At 51.5% G+C, this 19,306-nt stretch overlaps 1 long non-coding RNA gene across 1 annotated transcript; it reads right to left on the bottom strand.

Annotated features, from left to right (window-relative positions):
- Positions 1 to 652: 652 nt before the first annotated feature.
- Positions 653 to 18,013, bottom strand: LOC129473323 (uncharacterized). Its single transcript, XR_008654242.2, has 3 exons — positions 17,846 to 18,013; positions 17,479 to 17,655; positions 653 to 1,129 (listed from the first exon to the last, which is right to left on the bottom strand). It is a non-coding gene; the product is annotated as an uncharacterized lncRNA (long non-coding RNA).
- Positions 18,014 to 19,306: the final 1,293 nt, after the last annotated feature.

Here is a 19,306-nt window from a genome sequence, read left to right as displayed (position 1 = left end):
GCCATATTTGTCAAATGACAGGAGGAAAACTCAAAACCCTTTGAGGCAGGTGTGTTGTTTGCACAGCAGAGAGGAACTAGGGCTCTAGTTCTGGGTTAGGTGGCTTGTCCAAGGTCACAGAGCTGGCCATACCCAGCTGTGTATTGGGCTGCTGAGTATGAGGCCCTTTGGCGTGGGCCTTGAGGCTGAGCCTGTTCTGAACTTTGAGTGTGTGTGTGTGTGTGTGTGTGTGTGTGTGTGTGTTTGGTGGCTTCCTAGGGGATTTCTGCCTGCATTCCAACCAGCAGGTCCTTCCGGGCACCCCTCCCCTCCTTTACAGGGCTTCTTCCCTTCCTGCAGCTCCTTTCAGCCCCTGCTTTCTTGCCCCAAGCCTGGAGAGGCCTGCGAGTTCAGTCCAGCTCACCTCCCTCCCCTGAGCTCATGGGTCCCTGCCTGGGCTGAAGTCCACACCAGGAGCCCAAGGTGCCCCGGAAGGCCCCCACCTTGGCCTCTGAGTGGCTCCTCTCCCCAGAGATGTAAATCCGGGCCCCAGAGTGGCCACACAGAACATACATCTTAAACAAACACTTCTCCTTGCTGTTTATCTCCCTGGCCTTTAAACAAACTCTTTCAAAGGTTTCTGCTGATAGGAGAGATTTACTGAAAACCATTCCTTGCTTAAAAGCCCTGGGTTTATGCTGCTGGGGTGGGGGCAGTGGGGCCTTCAGGCCTGGGGTTTCTCTGCCTCCGGACCACATGTTTATCCTCCAGGCCTTGATAGAGGAGCAACACAGACTAATCTTTACGGAAAAGAAAATAATAAAAGCAGGAAAGGGGAGGGGTGGAGGCTGGGGGACGTTTGGTTCTTGTCACTGACTCCAAGAGGTTGTGGCAGGTCGGGGTGTGGCAGTGCCCACCACACTGTAGCCCTGCCTGTGGGGGGTGGGGTGAGCTGAGCATCCGGGAGGGGTGGGGCTCCCTTGAACTTTGGACGGAAGGCCTTTGGGCAGGTGAGCCTCTTCTTGGGCTTCCAGAGGCCAGAGTGGGCCTCTCCCTACTGGATGGGGGTTGGAGGGAGGGCAGCAGTCACATGATCATGTCTATCCCTGCATCAGCCGACACTCAGAAGGCACCTAGCCTGTGCCAGGACCTGGGGGTGGAGAGAGGAATAGCTGTTAACATTTACTTTAGCATTTCTGTGGGCCTGGTACTGTTCTAAATCACTTACATGAATCAACTCATACAATGGCCCCAGAAGTAGATTCTATAATTGTCTCAGTTTTGCATATGGGGAAACCAAGTCACAGAAAGATTACTGGCCATACTCCAGAGGTTTTGGTTTAACTGGGATGCAGACTGGGCATTGGATTCCAGCATGCATCCCAAGTGGAAAACTATTGCTATAGAGATTGACATTCCCATTTCCCACCCACTCCCTACTTGTCCTCCCAATAATACAGTATCTCATCCACTTCAAGGTGTCTCACAATTCATTGACAGTGGTATTTCTTTCTTAGTGGATCGTAAAATAATGGTGCATCTTACAGTCTTAGCTTCAACAAAATATAGTAATAGAAAACTAACCTCTACCAACTCTGGGGACTGAGCTGGATGATTTGCATCCATTATCTCATTTAATCCACCTCCCAAAGCTGCAAGATAGGTCACAGGAGCACCTCTGATGAGAAAACTGGGGCACCAAGAATTCAATAGCCTGCCCAAGATCACCCAGCTGGTGGGAGGTGGAGGCAGGATTTGAATCCACAGTTAAACGGCCTAATATTTATCCCTGACCCTTATAGAGCGCCTTATGTGTTTCAAACTGTCTTCCCACCTGTTTTGTCCATTGAGGAAGATGCTGAAATCCAGAAAGGTTAAGTGACCTGCTGTAAGTTACACATCTGACTTCTCAACCTATAACTGTGGGAGAACCATGGGAAGTGGGTTTTGTTGTTATTGTTGTTTGCTTGTCTTAAGCCTACCTGGGCTTTTATAGCTAGAAGCCACTCCTAAGAGAACACGACCAGGAAAGTGGGCCAGGGCAGGGGCACCTGAGAGTATGGGCCATCCTGGGGTCTTGGGTGCTGAAGGTTGGAGCCAAGGCCTGTCATGGGACCTCCCAAGGGCGGAGGACTTGGGCAGGGGTAGAGGCCATTGCAAAGACTCCACTGACTTCCGTCTCTGTTTTGTTTGTGAAGCAAAGTTGCTGCAGTGGCAGGTGGGGAGACAGGAGAAGGCTGGGTAGGAATTTCCAGTCCTTCCCTGGGCCCATAGCTCAGACCGGAAGCCACTCCCTTCCTCCATGTTTACATGCAGCGGGCCACACCCCTTGAGATGGCACAGACTGACACCCCCTTCCGGTCCCCCTGCTCCAGGCCAAATACTTTTTGACTCACGTTAAAGCACCTTTCAGCACCTGGGCCCTGAGCTGGGGAGCATTTCCAGGGAGGAAAGAAGGGAGAGGGTATGAGGAGGAGGCTGGGGATGGGTTGAGGGAAGGTGAGGAGCTGGGGGTAGTTGAGACTAGGATGAAGTTATTTGGGTGATTGTCTTGCACCCATCATCTTTCTTTTTGTATTATTCTTTCCTTATATAGTGACATCCAGTTTCCAAAACTGTTCCTTCCTCCTAGCAACTCTTACCCTAAGATACTTAATTCACACCAAGGTAAACATGACTGATAACAGCTTCCAAAGTGATCCTTTCAAGGGCATTTTGGCAGTGGCCTCTTTATTTGTTCATTCATTCTTTGATTTACTCAACAATTTCCTTTGGCATTCCTGGAGACCCTCCATCCTATTGCGAAGGCTTAGCTGGGACACCTCTAAGCTGTTTGGTGGGCTGCTGTCCAAACTCTGGGCTTTGTGGGTAATGGCATCCACACCCTCTGACAGCATGTAGGTATATTGGCAGCAACCCAAGCTGTCTTTTTTGCACCTTCAATGGAAGGAAAGGTAATTTCTCCTCATGAAAATAGTCTGGGAGATTTTGCCTAAATGAAAAGGGAGGTGCTTTAATGATAGATCTCCAGGCATCAAACCCATCAGTCCATCTGAGTTTGGTCATGGGCTGAGCTCCCCAGGACAGCTGGGCAGGAGCCCATCCAGGACATCAGAGCTTGGGGTAGAATTTCCACCCCGCTGGCCCTCAGGGCTCTGCATAGATTTCTCTCTCTGTCCTTCTTGGTAGGGAAGTGGCTGATGATGAGGAAGACCGAGCTCAGAGCTGGAAGATATCCAGGGAATCACCCAGTAGTTTGCAGAGGACAAAATGACTCAAAAGTATACCGTAATCCAAAATATAAAACAGCTAAGAATGAACCTCCAGTTGAAGGCAAAGGTCTAGACCCTGCCTCCTCTGCTCTCCCACTTGGCCTATAAGTGGTCCAAAGCTTCTCTGTGGACCTCCAAAGCTCAGGAGAACACGAATAGAATCCACTGAGCCAGTCTAGTGATCCATTTTGTAGACAAACAAACTGAGTCAGAGCATGATGGGATGAATGAGAGTCCTTAGGGCCCTCCACCCTCCCATGATCGCTTCTGGTTCGTGCTCATTCCCTGGATTCATAATGTACCCTTCTTTCTAACTTGACCTGCGCAATTCTACAGACTCTTCAGGCTCAGCTCAAATGTCACCCTCCACCGTGGAGTGTTCCTCAATTCTCTCCTCCAGTTCTGGCCCTACTCCCACCCGGTTCGGTGCTCCTGGAGCTCACTGCTTTTGCATCTCTCTTAAGTTCAACCTCTCATTTCTGCTCATTTGAAGCAGCTCTTTTCTGCCTTGTCAGGCTGTTGGTCTCCTTGAGGTCAGGATCTTTTTAAAAAATCCCAAGCCTCCAGCCCATGAGTAGGTGTGCAATCACAGTGAGGCTGCTGACATGTTTTCTTGGGTGATGGTGAGATGCTTTGCCCACTGGGGTCAGGGTCTCCCTACTGGACGGCCCTAGTTCTCATCAATTTGGTGGAGAGGGCATAGAGTTTGATTAAACAGTTACTTGAATACCTGAAGTAGGGCAGGGAAGGGGATACAGAACCTTCAGAGCCTGGGGAGGAGGGACCCTTCTGCTCTAAATTGTCCACTCGCTCCATCCTCAAGAAGATGGAGAGCAGAAACAGGGGTAGGGGAAGAGAGCTGGGCCCCGCACACTTCCCACCGTCACTGATTTCCCTCTTCTCTGGCATTTTAAGAGCTCAGACTCAAACCCTTCAAGGGCTTTTGAAACAATTAGATTTGAAAGTGCCCAGTGCTCGGTCTAATTGCTTAAAAGCCACTTCAGGCTCCAACTGACCCAGAGTAAAGCCTGCGGGGTGGGTAGGGGGGAGGGGAGACCCGAGACACTCTGTCGCCCTGTTTCTCAGGCCTTCCTGGACAACCAAGGCCTAGGTGGGTGGTGATGCCAAATAAGGGCCTTCAACTCTTCCCGGGAGGGGGCAGAGCCACCATACTCTTCCTGCCCCTTTCCCAGCCCTTGCCCCCAGGGAACCGCTCACATCTAACCTTTCTCTAAGATACCTTCTCATGCAAATTCCAGCATTCTTAGGGGTGATTGGAGCACTTATGTCCAGAACCAATTTTCAGTGTCAGAAAGTGGACTGAGCTGGTGTAAAGAGGCCCAGAAGTATCAGGAGACAAGCCTTGGTGTGTCCAACTCAAGATGATGCTTTGCTTCTGGGATATTCTGAGATTGGGGATTTTGCAATCTCTAAGTCAGTTCCATCTCTCCATGCTTTCCTGATTACTCTTCTCCCAAGTTCCTTTTTTTTTTTTGAGACAGAGTCTTGCTCTGTCACCCAGGCTGGAGTGCAGTGGTGCGATCTTGGCTCACTACAAGCTCCACCTCCCAGGTTCACACCATTCTCCTGCCTCAGCCTCCCGAGTAGAGTAGCTGGGACTACAGGCACCCGCCACCACACCCAGCTAATTTTTTTGTATTTTTAGTAGAGATGGGGTTTCACCGTGTTAGCCAGGATGGTCTCGATCTCCTGACCTCATGATCCGCCCGTCTTGGCCTCCCAAAGTGCTGGGATTACAGGCGTGAGCTACCGCGCCTGGCTCCCAAGTTCTTTAAAAAAAAAAAAAAAAAAAAAAAATTATATATATATATATATATTTTTATTTTTTATTTTGTTTGAGACAGGGTCTCATTCTGTCATCCAGGCTGGAGAGCAGTGGCAATGATTATGGCACACTGCAACCTTGACCTCCCAGGTTCAATTGATCCTCCTGCCTGAGCCTCCCCAGTAGCTGGGACTACAGGAGTGTGCCATCATATCCAGCTAATTTTTAAATTTTTCATAGAGATGGGGTCTCACTATATTGCTCAGGCTGGTCTCAAACTCCTAGCCTCAAGTGATTCTCCTGTGTTGGCTTCCCAAAGTGCTGGGATTATAGGTATGAGCCACCGTGCCCAGCTTTAAATATAGTTGCGGCGTAAAATTCTTCTCTCTGGCTTAAGACCTTGCAATGGCTCCATGTCAGATAGGAGCCATTGCAATGTTAAGCTACAGAGAAGCTCCCCCAGCCTTCCAGCCCCTCTGTAACTTGCTCCCACCTCACCTTTCCAGCTCCATCTGCCCTGTGTGCCCTCGGCTCCAGCCCACTGTGGTGCCTTTTCACAGGCCATGCTCTTGGCCCCCATTCCTTCACCATCTGAATGAAGTCATCTGTTTATGTGCCCAGCAACAGGCCAAGCAGAGGGGACACTGAGATAAATGAGCCAGGGGCCCTGCTCTCGGGGGGACACATTCTACCTGGGACATGAAAACATAAACAGATGATCCCCTTGCCAAATTTTTCTTGAGCACCTCTATGTGCCAGACCTGAGGATGCCGAGGTGGACAAAACAAAGTCCCCACTCTTGTGGAGCTTAGATGGTTGAAGGAGAAACAGACAGAAACACATAAGCAAAGAGATATACAATCTGGCATGGGGAGATGAATGTGTGAAGTAAAACAAAGTAGCGGGGAAGAGAAGGATGGACCTTGGAGGTGAGGATATTTGAGCAGAAACCTGAGTAAAGGGAAGGAACTGCTTGTGCAATGGTCCTGAGGCAGGATTGCCTTTGGGTTTAATGAGGAGCAAGGAAAGAGACCAGTGTGACTGGGGAAGAGTGAGTGAGGGAAGGAAGAAGAGAGAAGAGTAGAGGGAGCAGGGGCAAATCATGAACTATACTATAGTCCTGGCAGGCCTTCGGATCCTATAGTGAGATGAGAGCCACTGGGGATATTGAGCAGGGCGTAAGGTCAGTAAACACATGTCTTTTTTTTTTTTTTTCTTTTGAGACGGAGTTTTGCTCTTGTTGCCCAGGCTGGAGTGCAATGGCGCAATCTTGGCTCACTGCAACCTCCGCCTTCCAGGTTCAATCGGTTCTCCTTCCTCAGCCTCCCGAGTAGCTGGGATTACAGGCACGTGCCACCACATCTGGCTAATTTTGTATCTTTAGTAGAGACAGGGTTTTGCCATGTTGGTCAGTCTCATCTCGAACTCCTGACCTCAGGTGATCTGCCCGCCTCGGCCTCCCAAAGTGCTGGGATTACAAGCGTGAGCCACTGCGCCCAGCCCAAACACATGTCTTAAAAGGCTCACTTTGGCTGCTGGTGGAGGACAGCCTGGAGGAAGGGGCAAGAGTGGAAGCAGGGAGAATAGTTAGGGAGCCACCGCAATAGTTCAAGCAAGAGATGGCAATGGTCGGAGTATTGGGAAGTGGTTAAATTAGTGATAGTTATAATAGAGTGTAGATACTAATATGAGAGCACAAGCCGGGGACTCCATGCCAGACCTGGATGTAGGAGTGGGCTGTTGAAAAGAAAGGATTGCTGCAGGTTTGACCATGAAGCCAAATCTTCGAGAAGAAGGAATTCGTAGAGACAGGAGGTGAGAAAGTGGGGCAGAGGAGCAGCACACACTGCAGTGTGTACTTCCTGTCTTGCAGGGCCCTGGGGGCAGTGTAGACAGGCCAGAGCATCATTTAGAGGCAGGGAGTAGGGCAGGCTGAGGCAGGAGGGCTTGAGAGGGGCTGGACACCAATGTCAATGGCCAAGTTGAATTTGGGTCTTCTGTGTGCAGCAGGGAGCCACGGAAGAGTGTTAAGCGTGGCTGCATCATGATCCAGTTTGTGTTCAAAAAGGATCACTGGCTGTGGAGGGGTGGGCAAAGGTCTGGGGCCTGGAGGACCAGTTAGGAAGCTGTTGTGGTGACCTGGTGGTAGATGAGAGTGGCCTGGACTAGAGGGGCTGTGATGGGGCTTGGAGAACGGTTTAGAAAGGAAAGTTGCCAGGATGTTCAGATGTTGGCTGATTAGACAAAGGGATTAGAAAGCAGAGGGAATAAAGAGTGACCCACCTTCAGCTCCAATGCCTGTAGACAAGGGGCCCTACACTTAGGGCCCCTCCTTTGGCCCTCCTCAGAGGGTAGGAGTCTGTCCAGAAGGAGGGAGCCACCCCCACTCCTGAACCATAGAAATCCCTGTCCTAAGGGCCCGTGCCCTGCATCCAGGACCTCTGCAGGCCACCTCCCCAGGTTCAACCTCCAGAGGGTAGCTTGTGTCTTGGCTGTGAGTTGAGTGTGGGGCATGCAGTCAGCAGTTGTGTGTGTGGATTGGAGTATCTACACACGTGCTCGAAGCCCTAGTTTAAGGTGAAGGTGGGGCTGGGAAGGGAAGAGGCAGGCTGAGGGCAGGGCTGGGGGAGAGCAGAGGGAGTTTCTCCCTGTGCCGTGTCCCTGTGCAGAACTCCAGGAAGCCTGAGAACTCTAAATTCAAATCAAGCCTTCCAGATCTTTAGAAGGTGTATGTGTCAGCCTAGGAGAATAGACCATATTTTATTAAACAGTTTGTTAACTTGATTTTTAACTTTTAAATATTTAGACATATGGAATGTGGGTCTCCATTTGTACTTTCGCTTGGTCTAAGAGGGGTGAGTGGAACACTCCCCAAGGCCAGGATTGTGTCTTATTTGTCTTGTTCACCCTCCCCATCCCCCCAACCTTGGACCCCTGGACCTTGGTAATTTCCATCGAACTGGAAAGAGAATCAGATCCCAGCCTGATAGTGAGAAATGCAGACTTGATGAGACCCCAGGAGGGAAAAGAAAAGTTGGTCAGGCAACTGACTACAGAGGGCTTTGGAGATGTGGTCAGTGGCTGGCGAGGAAGCTGACCCAGTGTCCGGGGGGTTAAGAGCAGGCAGACCACCTGGGTTCAAAGCCCAGTTCTGCTCTTTAGGACTGTGTGGCCCCAGCAGGTTGCTAGCTCCTGGTGCATCGGCCGCCTTCTTATAAGACAGGGTAACGATAATAATCCCTAATGGCCCCAACCGCCTAGTTTACTGGGGCAAGATGTAGTGTTTGGCATGTAGTGAGTTCTATGAAAGTTTGTTATCATGTGAAATGACCCCTTGGAAGGAACTCTTAAGTCCAGCTAAGGGGCAGCTCCTGGCAAATCAGAGAAGGAGACACTGGTTTTGGTGGCAGACTTTTCTCCTCTCACTTTCAAGTTTCCCCATAGCAGATGCGGGCTCAGTGACTAGGCTGTTCCCCCTCTTCTACCAGGGCTGTCTGTGGCCTGGGGTAACTCTCTCTGTTCTCTGTGTCTTCAAGCTCCACCAGCTCCATCCTCTCGTTCCTTGGGGACTTTGCCAAGCAACGCACTTGCTAATCCTGGAGGACATCATTCACAGGAAGATAGTGGGCCCAGTGCTGTGTTGAGTGTCCCAACAGGTTATCTCATTCAATCCTTTGTTTTCTGTCAGGGAAGTTGAGACAAATTGTTCACTTCTTTTAATAATCCTCTGAGCACTGTTCCAGATATTCTTATCCCTATTTCCCAGAGGAGACCAGAGCAGAGAGAGGTTAAGTATTTCAGTATTTCTCAGCTGCAGAGCTTGGACTAGAATCCAAGACTGTGTGGCTCCAGAGCCCACTCTTGACTTTGATAAGTCCTGCCTTAGTCAGAACTAGTGGGACACTCCTGCTTAGGAAAGAGGTGGGACTTTCTGGAGCCAAGGCCGTGTCCCACAGGAGGCACTCTGATGGGACGGTAGACACTGAGACAGGCTGACGGTGGGTTGGTGTTCTGGTTTGTTGGGGAGAGGAAGTTCTTTTGGTTTCCTTCAGATTATTGCTAAGGGCCTTCTAGGCAACCAACCAACCAAACCATCAACCCTTTCTTTTTGAGGGACATGACTGTGGGTGGGTCTGGAAAGCCAGGTGCTTTGTGTGTTGAAAATCCTGAGGCCTCTGCCTCTGTTTGGCAGTGAGTGTTCCAGACAGAGGGGATTCCATAGAGACAAGGAACTCCCCCTTCCACACTCCAGCCCTGTCTCAACCCTACAGCCTGTCCCTACCTGGGGGCTGTGGAGGCAAGTTGATAACATGGACCCTCTGAAAGCTGCCAGCCTTGGGGATCAAATGCCTGTGAAATAACACTCAGGCATCACATGTTTGTTGAGTGGAGACAGAGATGCCGCATCCTGGTCCTTGCTCTCTAGAGCTTCCATTCTCCTAGCAGGATGGGCATACACACTGGGGAAAGTATCCCATGGAAAGAGCATTGGGGAGGCTGGCCCTGTGGCCCTGACGAGAACTCTGTGTAACTTGGACAAGTCACTTACCCTCTCTGATCTTGGTTTCTCACCTGTGAAATGAGAAAGTTAGAATTGATCACTGGGTTAAACCTTGTTTTTCCTCTTAAAATCAGCTCTAATGAAATCCAACACAGAATTCTGCTATAAAAAGTAGAACTGCTCTGCTTGTGAGAGGCGGGAGCCAATCTTCTCTGGTTTCTTCCTCTTCTTTCAGGATGATCCCCAAGGGCGGCTCTCAGTGTCTTTCACTGAAGGCATGAACCTCGTGGAACAGCTCAGGAATGGCTTCACGGAGGCAGTCCACGAGGGCTTGAAGGCTAGAAGGATTTTGGAGTGAAAGTGTGGGGAGGGCACACCGGGCAGGAGGCGCTGTGTGAGAAAAGATGCAGATGGGGAAGAGCCAGCCTGGCTGGGGGTGGGAAGTGCTGGAGGAGAGGGAGTGCAAAGAACCCAAGAAGGAGTCCTCAGGGGATGCCCATGGGAATTTCACAGGAGCACCAAGGGGGAAAATGATATCTACAACTGGGAACTCAAGTCCAGGCCCCTTCCTACAGAGATGGGTGGGGTGTATACCCTGCTGTGAGGGGAGGGAAAGAACCAGCATCAAGGAAATGATACAGTGTCCACTTTGGAGGGTTGCTTTAATGGTGAAATTAGTGAAGCTAGCTAAAGCCTCAGGACAGAAGGAATGCTACACAGGCATTTGTTAAATGCGGTCGGACCAGAGTGGACCCTGAGCTTGCCAAAGGTCTGCATCCCTCCTGGCCTTGGGCCCAGCGCTGGTGGTGATAGCTTAGAATTTCAGCAGCTTCTATGCTCAACAGTTACAGTGATTATGAGATGTATGTGTATGTGCGTGTTCGGGGGATGTGGCTGCAGGTGTCTTTCAGCCACCTTCTAACATGCATGCTAGTGGACACACACACACACACACACACACACACACACACCTTCTCTTAGTCTTTTCTCTGGAGCTGGTGCACTCCTCAGCACCCCCACCCCTTCATCCTCCGAATCCCCACCCCATCCCCTTTGCTTCAAGTCCATACCTTGCTCAGCCTTCTCCCTCCCCTCTCTCTGAGTCCCTGGTCCTCCCACCCACCATAAATCTGTAACTCGGGAGTGTGTGTGGTGGGGGGAGGGGGTGGAAAAGCAGCAAACCAAACCAACTCCAGCTAATGAAAACGGCGATAAATCTCTGTCTATCAGGTTTGTTGTGAGCACAAACATTGCCAAACAAGGGCCCAGATGGCCTGCAGGCCCTCCTCCCTATGGTCTGCAGAGCTTTAAATGGAAATCGTTGCTTTATACGTCTATTTACTACTTGGAAATGGGGGATGACTGAGACCGGGGTGCCTGGCCAGGAAATGGGGAGCAGACCAGGTGTGAGTTCTCTGCCCTCCATGCCTGAGCAGGACTGCTGTCTAGTCCCCAGCCTTTACCATTCCTGTTCCTGGTGAGCTCTCTCTGACATAGGTCACTGGGCTGGAGTGGGGAAGAGGCTACCTTGCTGGCTGACATTCTGGTCTCCACAGCGTGGCCTCAGCCTGCTCCAAGACACACTCCTGGCTAGCTGGACCCAACTCCTCACTGTTGTTTTCAAAGTTCTTCATGTTTTGCCTAGAACTTTCCCTGTTTTCCATACGGCCTGCCCTGGATGGGTAGAAGTGGAAGCCTACCTTGTCTTTCAAGGCCAAGCCAAACCCCACCTCCTCCAGGAAGTCTCCCCATCCCTAGTCCTCTCTGGGCTCCATTCCTGTAGCATCAGCCATGGACAGCCTAGGCAGTCTTTACAAGATAACTGCTTGGGAGGTGGACAGGTCTGGGCACACAGCCAGGCTTTACCACTTAGCTAAGGGACCTTGACAGGTTAATCTCTCAGCCTCAGTTTCTTACTCTATGTAATAGGTATAATTATGATGCCTACTTCTTACCTGCCAAATAAAAAATAAAAATAAATAAATAAATAAATAAATAAATGAAGCAAGTGTAGAACGTGCTTAGCAAAGTGAGGAGCACAGTCTTAGAGCTTTGGACGTGTCAGCCTTTATTATCGGTGCCACCCAGTCATGACTGGGAATGATTCTTCTCTGTGCCTTGCCTTTTCACAGAGATGTGTGCGTGTGTGTGTGTGTGTGTGTGTGCACGCATGTCTCTGCATGTCCTAGTTTGGTTTCCCCTGAAATCAGACCCTGAGACAAGAACTTGGGTGCAGGTAGTTTACTGAGGAGGTGATCCCTGGAGGCTGGAGGGAGGGAATGGGGAAGTGAGATAGGGATGGCATAGGAGAAAAGCCAGTGAAGAGTGGTTAATGATCGAGTTTCATTGTGGGCAATGGGGGCCCACTGAGGAACTGTGAGAACACACCATGGAATTGTCCAACGGAGTCCCAAGGCAGCCAGGTTGCTTATCCACCCATTCTTATCTCTTATTAATAACTTGAGGGTTGCCCCTGCAGTGTTAAATCCCAGCTGTCCTGCGGGCTGAGTAAAGCTCTCTTGGCCCCTGCACTGGAGAAACTCTGCAGGTGAGAAGCAGAAAGGCTGCTTAGGGTGGACAATTCCTGGGCTTGCTGACACCTTCCCATCACAGTGGCAGATGAGTGGAGAAGTGGGCTAGAGGACATAGGGTGAGGCACGAACAGCATCCTCTGCTGAATCATCACCTTTCAAGCCCTGACAGCCTCCAGCACGGCATTTTGCACACAGTAGGCACACTGTACGTATTTGTGGACCAAAAGGAGGTTTGACATTAGAGCTGGGAAAACCTGGACTCTCCCCATTGCTCAGTTTTTAATTCATTGTGTGATGCTAAGCAAGACATAGGACGACTCTGGGCCACATCGTCTATAAAATTAAGACCTTTTTACCTTCTCTGCTTATGTCATATCCGGGTTGGAACAAGCTGGAATGATGTTTGGGGAGTGCTCAGAACAGGTAAGAAGGGGCTGTGATGATGGTGATGATGATGTGTGTAGGGAAGGGGAAGTTTCCCCTATCTAGGCATGATCCAAGCTTGAGGTACCTAGTTATGTTATTCACTGTGTGGTCAAAACACAAAGGTGTGTTCCCCTGGCCCTGGTGGGATGACTCCTGCCTCCTCCTATTCCAAGACAACCCAAAGGTAAAAGATGGAAAAAGAAAAGGCCATGGGGGTAAGATCTGCTGACTCCTCAGTGAAAAGGATCCCACATTTCCCTGCCTACAAGGGATAGCCTGTGGTTCCTTTTACCTAGGTCAGTAGTGGGTTTTACTGATGTCTGATTAGTGTAGAAACCATTTTGTACAGCAATCCCAGACTTCGCGGTGAGAGGGGTGGCGGGGGCGGGGGGGGGGGGTTCTTGGAATCCCTAGGGAGCCCATGGATAACCCTTAAGAGTCCCTAAGTCCCTAAAAAAATAAGTAAAAAATGGCCTGGCATGGTGGCTCACACCTGTAATCCCAGCACTTTGGAAGGCTGAGGTGGGCCGATCACCTGAGGTCAGGAGTTTGACACCAGCCTGGCCAACGTGGTGACACCCTGTTTCTACTAAAAATACAAAAATTAGCCTGGTGTGGTGGCCACCTGTAATCCCAGCTACTTGGGAGGCTAAGGCACAAGAATGGCTTGAACCCGGGAGGTGGAGGTTGCAGTGAGCCAAGACGGCGCCACTGCACTCCAGTCTAGGAGACAGAGCAAGACTCCATCTCAAAAAAAAAAAAAAAAAAAAAAAATCTATCTATCTATCTATAGATAGATAGATATGTAAAAATGGAGTGCTTGAGTATATATGTACATATAAGCCACTCTAAATTGGTGACCTGAAGCTTCCAGCAAATTCTCAAAGGAGTTTGTAACCCCAAAAAAGTAGATTTGCTCTATCCCAAATCTCCCATCTCAAAGAGGGGGACACTGAAGTCCAGAGAGGGTAAGCGACCTGCTGGGTCACACAGTAGAGGCCGGATAGAAACCAAGGTCTCTAACCCTGTGTGGCTTTGTGGGTCTGCTAGGCAGACCTAAACAGTTAGGTCTGCCTGGCTGCACAACCAGAAAAGCAGGCTGGTTCACCAGGACGCTGTGCTGACAGTCCATGGCACATTACAAAGTCTCTACTTGCTCCCGGGGGAAACATCTCAAAGGCATGATATAGTCACTATTTTCTGGGGATGAGGGTGAGCACTGAGCTCTATTTCCATGGAAAACAGAACAAGGAAAAACTAGACCAAATGTGGAAAGAAACAGAGCCCTCTGTTACTGAGAAAGAGCGCTGGGGCAGGGAGTGCTCTTAAAACTCAAGTGAAGCTTGGGTGCATTGGCAGGCCTTAGTTTCCAGAGGCAGAGATGGAAATGAAAATCATACTTACCCCCCTAAGTTGTGAAGATTAAAAAAGATGATGCAAGTGAAAATGGCTTATAAATAGGAAAGCAGTACACAAATGCTAGTAATGATCTTTACGGCAGCGGCCTGGTAAATACTTGTTTTGCTGCTGGGAATAAATTGTATACCACCTAGGTGTCAATTACCCAATTCTGGACAGCTATACCATTGTCCTTCAAGCCCTTGCAGCCTACTGTTGGAGCGAGAGCCCTGGCTTTGAAGTCAAACCTGAATCTGCACCTCAGCTCCACCACCTGTGCACGTGTGTGACTTTGGATAAATCATGTAACTCTCTCAGCCTCGAATTGTCCATCTGCAAAACAGGGACACATGCCTACCTCATGAGGACATAATGAAGATTTGATGAGTTGGTAAAAATGAAAATATCTATAATGGTGACTGGCACACAATAGTTACTCAATAAACATTAGCAATTTTGTTCCTGTTCCTCAACAGTTTCTAACTTTGGATAATTCATTTACTGCGTAGTTTCTGTCGCTCTTCTCCACTAAAATGTAAGCTCTGCAGCGCAAGGACATGCCTGACTTGTTTACCGCTCTGTTTCCCAGGCTGGGCACACAGTGTGCTACAGACATTTGTGAAATGAATGAGTGGAAGTGCAAAAGCACGTTTTTAAAGGATGGGAAGGAACTCTGACAATGTGAGAATGCTCACATTGGATCAGCCCCAAGGGGGACCCGGAGCTGTGCCAAGAACCCTATTAGGGGTCAAGAGAGTTGGCCTCTGGTCCTAGCTCTGCCGCTTAACTGCTGAGCCACCTCCGGGCAGTTTGTTGGCCTTCTCTGGCCCTCTTTGTGTTTCCTCCAGAGCGTGGGAGCCCTAAGACTCCAGGGCTTCCCTCTCAGATGCTGACCTCCAAGGAGCTCTGGCCAGCTGGGAAGTGTGGGATTTCGGGATAATTCAGGGACTAAATAAAGAGAAAGGATAAGTGGGAGAGGATAAAGACCGGGAAGGAAGAAAAGTCAACGCGTGGCTGCGGCACTGGGCAGCTACGGGTGGAGGTAGATTGGGGGAACGCTGCGCTGGGCCAAAGCACGGAGCTGCTGTGCGCGCCCCCGAGCATGTCTCCGCCGCGGCTGATGCGCCCGAGCCTCCGCCTGCCCCTCCCTTCCTTGAGCGCCTCGCCAGTTCCCGCCGCCACTGACTTTCTGACTTCTTAACTTGTCAGCAAATCCCAGAGTTAAAAATGCACACGCACCCCGGCCAGCCGCCAGCAGGGCCGTCTGGCCGAGGCTCCAGATGTGGGGCCACCGCGCGGGCCGCCCGCCCCGCCGCACAGACTAAACAATCGGCCTTGGCCGTGAGCGCAGCGCAATTCCAGATGCCGCGTCCCTCGCGCCGCGCGCTAATTGGGCCGCGGGCGCGAGGCTCTGTCAGCGCCAGCAAGGCCCTGCCCAGGGAGGCCTTGGCCAGGCGCCCGCCCGCTGGGCTACCTAAGGCGGGGGCAGGGTGGAGAGATGGAGGGGAATGGTGGGGGGGACGAAAAGGGGAGAGAGAGGAGAGAGGAGAGGAGGAGGAAGAGGAGGAGGAGGAGAGAAGAAGACACAGTGAGACAGGCCACGAGACAGCGTCAGCTCTGAGACAGAGAAACACGAAGAGGGGCAGACAGAAAGGGACATAGACATTCTCAGAGAGAGAGCTTCAGAGACAAAGAGAAAGCCAGAAGCACTGAGCCATATTCAGATTCAGAAGGAGACAGAGAGGGTAGAGAGGGAGAGAGACCACAGAGAGTTGGAGAAACAGAGGCAGGGCAGACTGACACGAGAACAGAATCAGGGGAGACCAAGAAAACGAGAAGGAAACCAACGTGGACGCGGCCAGGAAGAACGCAGGCGGTGGGAGCACAGGAGACCCGCATGTATACCACCGGGTCGCTGCTGCCTGATGGGTGTCTAACCCCTTTTGTTTTATAGTACCTCCTCCCTTTACATTCTCACTTTTTATCATTCTTCCTAGACCCGGGCGAATCCGGGAACTGAGCCCACCAGCGCGGTGATCCATTCCTAGTCTGGCTGGGGGACTGCGTAGAGAAGGAACCTGAGCCGTCGAGATTTCACTCCTAAGCCTGGGCTTGGAGACAGGGGTTCGCCCTGGACGCTGCGGGAGGGTGCGGGATGGGACTCCGTGGGGATTTGCCTAGAGGCAGGGGATGCCCCGAATGACCCCTGTAGGGCCCGCCCCCAGGCAGCCACCTCGGCAGCACCCTCCTTTCCCATGCGCCCTGGGGCCTCTTCAGCTCTAGAGACAGGAGGATGACTCAACACAGGTTAGTCAAGACCCAGGGCAGGGAAGCCCACCGGGGACCACCCGGGGGAGCCCCCCAGCCTCGCGTTCCGCCCCCGCCGGGAGGCCCGGGCGCCCCGGGGCTGAGCGCGGAGGGCAGTGCGGCGGCCCGGCGGCTCTTGGCGGCCCCTCTCTGACAATCTTTCCTTTGTTTGTTTTCTTAAATCTGGGAGGCCCGAATTCCTGCCGGATTCCGTAGGTTTCACTCAGGAAGGAGGCGCCCCCACCCCCACCCCCTCTCACGTCGGGCCCGGCTGCGGGGGGAATGGCAGGTTCTTCCCGGAGGCCAGCGGCGCGCAGCCCCAAGGCCCGGGCAGGGCGAGCGGGCGCCGGGCGCGGCGGAGAGTCCCGGGCGCCCTGCCCGCGCGCGCCACCGCGCAGCCCCGCCGGAGGGCCGCAGGCAGCCTCGGCAGAGAAAATTAAAAGAAAAAAAAATCAAACCAGGAGCGCTTTAAAAGACACAAAGAGTAGCCCTCCCCCCACCCAGCTTCATTCCACACCCCATCCACCTCTCACACTCCCCCACCCCTTTTTTATTTTGGTCTCCAAACTTGAGCCTCATTAATTTCCAAAAAAAATTTCCCCCAATAAAAGGCAAACATGGAAAGAAAAACAAACTATTAGAAAATAGAGGAGGGAGGAAATGTTATTTAAAAGGTTAGCAGACCGCATCATTTTCCAATGATATTATATACTCCCAGCAGTATCCAAAATATATATGGGCCCTGGGCCAAGAATGTAAAAAAAAACTTTTTTTTGAAAAAACCCTTACTTAGACGCAACATCTGGACCGGAGAGCGAACAAACCCCCCATTTATCACACTTAATCCTCCAATGAAGCAATCGACAGTTGACTTCTGTTTTGCTAATTTAGTTGCTTTCAAGCGCCGGCCCAGTCCAGACCGGGAATTAAGTGTCACTTGTGGAGGGCCTGCCCTGCCCCCGCCCGTCTTCGCTCCGTCCCGCGCCCAGGCTCTCGGATAGGGAAAAAAGGCCATTAATGAAGAAAGAAACTTTTTACGAATTCCCTTTACCCCCGCCCACTCGGGTCAGTGAAAACCTCGACTGTGACCTAGCTCTGTCCCCTCGCCCAGTACCCGACACCCACTTCCTTGGCAGCCACGCCCCCACCCGCCAGCTGCCTCCCCCCAAGACTCGGTGGAGCAACGCATCAGCCGGCACAAACTCTTGCAGCTCCAGGAGGTCACCCAGCTCACCGCCTTCTCCGCGGGTTGGCTAGGTGTTGTCATCCTCGTACCTGGCACTGCCTGGTGGCCTGGCAGCTTGACCCTTAGGCCTGGAGAGGGCAGGGGAAGGTCGTGGTGCTTGGCGGTAGGGAGCTTCCATTCCCCGCCCCCCCCCGGAAGTGGATGAGAGGCAGCAGCTCCCGAGGTGGTGGAGGCCCTTGGCCAGCAGTGTCCAGAGACAATGGGATCTTGTGAGATTGCAAGCTGGAGAGAGAATAAATCAGGGAAAGTGTATCATTTGAGGATTAGTCAATAAATCCCGGGACCCTGGCCCAGTGGGGCTGGTGCCAGAGGCTGGGCTATCCTTAAGTGCAGACTTCCTTCCTCAGCAACCTTCCCTTCCCTTCCCAGAGGCCTCCTGGGTCTCTCTCTCCTCACCTCTCTCTGTCCATCTCCATGGCTCCTCTCCTAAACTTTGGAGCCCAAGGCATAGCCTTCTGTCCTTCCTCTCCCCCTTGCTGGAAAAGGTTCTACAATGGAGCAGAGAAGGTTTGAAGTTGTCCTCAGGCACCTGCAAACAGAAGAGGCTGGAGAATGTGTCCCAACTCCAGCCTGCCCGCTCCTGTTCACTCTGATCCAGCCCACCCCCTAGTCCGCAGCTTTGAGCCCTGGCAGAGTCCACAGGAACAGCCTGCACTCCTAAAAGAGGCCCCCAGTACCCTGAACCCCAGTCCTCTGCAGGCTGTCATGGTGGTCTGGCTGGGCCTCAAACTTCTTGGGGAGGGGCCCTGAGTTCTGGCCGCAATCCAAAAGCAGTCTCAAACCTCCTGAGTCCATCCCCTAGGCCCATGGAAGCCTCCTATCTGGAGCACCCTCCATACTCACTCCAAAGGGCACTTATGAGTGCACTTAGTATATTCCAGGCAGTGTGCTAGACTCAGGACATTTGGAGACTAATGAAACTCTCTTCCTGCCCCTCCCTTGGACCTAAGCCTCTACTGGGCTTTATTTTCTGTTCATATGGGGATACCATATTACCCAGCTATACTCCTTCCATAACCAGTCATTAAGCACCTGCCATATGCCAGACACTGTTCTAGGCACTGAGGGTTCAGAGCTGAGCAAAGGCCATTTCTGCCCTCCAACTTGCCAGGGAGACAGACATGCTGACAATTAATTCCAAGACAAGGCCAAAAGTCAGGGGCCATGGGAGGCATTTATAAAAGCCTTAGAAAAGGGACTGACTCACCTTGGCTGGGATAGAAGGAGGGGTGTTGGCTGGGTGCAGTGGCTCACACCTGTAATCCCAACACTCTGGGAGGCCGAGGCAGGCAGATCACGAGGTCAGGAGTTCAAGACCTGCCTGGCCAAGATGGTGAAACCCCATCTCTATTAAAAATACAAAAATTAGCTGGGTGTGGTGGCGGGTGCCTGTAATCCCAGCTACTCAGGAGGCTGAGGCAGAGAATTGCTTGAACCCAGGAGGAGGAGGTTGCAGTGAGCCGAGCCGAGATTACACCACTGCACTCCAGCCTGGGCGACAGAGTGAGACTCCATCTCGAAAAAAAAAAAAAAAAAAAGGGGGAGTGTGTGATGGATCACAGGGTGGTGGGGGTAACCTCATCACTCCATCACTCTAGCTCTTAAAGCCCATCCCGGGGGACCATACAGCCTACTGGTTAAGAGCAAATGGTGTGGTTTAACTTCCTACTCTGCCACATCAGTTGTAGGATCTGGGACCTCTTAGTCTCCCTGAGCCTCAGTGTCATCATCTGAAAAAGTGGAACTAACGATAGGAACTGCCTTGTGAGTCTCTGGCACAGTAACATGGGGCAAGCAGCTGGCATACAGCAACCTCTGAATGAATGTCCACTTAATTAGCTTTCTTTCAAAGTATTC

This window comes from Symphalangus syndactylus, chromosome 23 (genome assembly GCF_028878055.3).
Source record: "Symphalangus syndactylus isolate Jambi chromosome 23, NHGRI_mSymSyn1-v2.1_pri, whole genome shotgun sequence".
Taxonomy (NCBI): domain Eukaryota; kingdom Metazoa; phylum Chordata; class Mammalia; order Primates; family Hylobatidae; genus Symphalangus; species Symphalangus syndactylus.
This window is presented reverse-complemented; position numbering and strand designations above follow the sequence as displayed.